Consider the following 2345-nt stretch of genomic DNA (forward strand, 5'->3'; position numbering starts at 1 on the left):
CCTATCTTTTGTTAAAGAAGGAAACATTAAGTTACAGAAATGGGATTGAGGCAACCAATGAGCTCTGCTTTAGCATATTTTTACAGCAAGTTGTAGCTTGTAATGGCCTATCGACATTAAGCAAGTTTTGCATCATTTCTGGATTGGGGCTCCCATGTTCAGACCAAGCATTTACTCTGCCACAGGGTCATTGCATGCGCTTGCACATTCTGCACCTCATGTTTCCAATCCCACCTAGCCCCAGTCCAGCTCCTACTGGAGTAAATGGGAACTAACCAAAATTCTCAGCACAGGCCATACCCGGTCCTAATGCCTGACTTGGAGTAGAACTAACAGGCTTCATACCAAAACTAATTATGAGTGTGGAAGAGGGGCGCACTGAAGAAACCTCTGGAGGCCTCTTCCAGTGACACTTTTCCATGATCCTATTTGAAATTCTCAAGCAAAACCTGCCTATAAATACAGAAACATTCTTCATCAACAGTAGAGCCCTTGGATGGATAAGCAGGGACGGCCTTGTACCAGATAACTTGAATGGCAAGACAGATGTGTTATTTTGCCTTGGTAGTGCTGAGAGTGATTCTTCAGTGACCTGATGAAAAATGTTTTGCATTGAAAAATGTGTCTAACTTTACTGGACCAACTGCATGGCTGGGATAAAGATCACTCACAAAAATCCTTGCCTCTTGCATTATTTTGCCTTCTAATTTGTACGCTGCATACTTTTGCTATACTTGCTGTCCAAGCAGGTAATAGGGCTTTATCTAACCTCAAAATCGCTATACAACCAAACTGTCTAAGAACCAAGATGCAAATCACAAACTGAAATCTCTAATTGTTCATATTCAAGCAGTACAAAGCCCAGCTGGATTCCATGCCCCAGTTAGCTTGTATTTGTAGCTAATATTGAAGTACTCTTCTTCAACTTCTTGTTTTCCAGTATATTAAAAAAAAATCCCTACACCACTGTTCTCCCCTCCCTTGCCAACCTCATCACCAGAAGCAAACTTTCTCAAGCACTTGTGCAAATGCTTCCTAAGTTCCTCTAGCTTAATTTTAATTTCCACTTCAAGAATTACCTTTTGGTTCAAGTACTTTGCACATCCTCCAAGTCCAAAGTTTTTCCTCCTCTTAAACTTTTACCATGCATAAAATGTGCAGCAACACACAACATAGAAACAGCTGCTTTTCTGTTCTGCTTATCAAGTTGCATTGCTTTTGCTAGTTTGTTGGCACAAGGGACCCAGCAGAGTCAGCTGACTGACACTAGGGTAAGCACCACACCACCTCAAGTTTAGTCACAATTTCTAGTCCAAGATGACAAAATAAATCTTTGTTACAGTGAAACAAGAGGACAAAGCAGTAAAAGGTAGCAGTGAAAGTTTGCTGTTCTTATCAACACTAACTATAAAGGTGGAAGGCCAATTCCTTCTTACATCTGTGTAAATCCCCAATAATTCCAGGGTACTGGTCTCAGGCTGGAGTTACACCTAATTTAACAGGAGTACAGATGAGGACAGATGTGGCCCAGCAGACAGCATTCAGAACAGGAGATCTTTTCAGAAGCAGTGTTGCATTAACATGCAAGATTACCATGCATACACATGCACATAAATAACATATTCACAAAACCCAAAACCTTAATTCTATACATAACAAAGAGCTTTGGTTGTCAGGCCCAAATATTTGTCTTTTGTCTTGCAAAGCACATTTCTTTTACATTAGAACTTTCATTCAGCTCTAACTATTTCACTTCGGGGAGGTGTGCAATGGGATATCTGTCCCAGGAAATACCCATGTGGTTTCTGCTTACCTGATATCGGAGCACCGTTTCCACTCCCTCTCTGGATCACAAGTTCTGTCCCACTCTGGCTTGCAACACCGAGCTGAATATCCAAGTTCAAAGTCAGTCTGGCGTTTACAGCCTTTGTGCTTCCAGTTGCAGTAAGTCTGGAAACACACAAACCACAACTTCCCTATTAATTTGCATTAAGATATCCAGCACTCAGGATCTCTCTGTTCTGTGGAAATGCTTTTCCTTCTCTTGCCCAGTCACCTGATTTTTCCTTTACCTAGGATCAGTTACTAGATTTTTCCTTTTTCCAGACATTTCCTCAGGCATGAATTAGGGGATCGAATGTGTTTGCATGCATGCATTACATCACCATTCTAATAGTTGAGTAAGAGTTTGCTACTCAAATTGGGAATTACTTTCTTGAAATGGTTTGTGCTAAGAGTGTTGCACTATTTCCTCCAGCATTGGGCCTGACCCTGAGCTGAGTTCCATGCATACAGATGTTTGCAGCATTGCCAACATGGATGGTTCAAACTCATGAGATTTACAA

Source organism: Alligator sinensis, unplaced genomic scaffold, assembly GCF_000455745.1.
Source record: "Alligator sinensis unplaced genomic scaffold, ASM45574v1 scaffold1109_1, whole genome shotgun sequence".
Lineage (NCBI taxonomy): Eukaryota > Metazoa > Chordata > Crocodylia > Alligatoridae > Alligator > Alligator sinensis.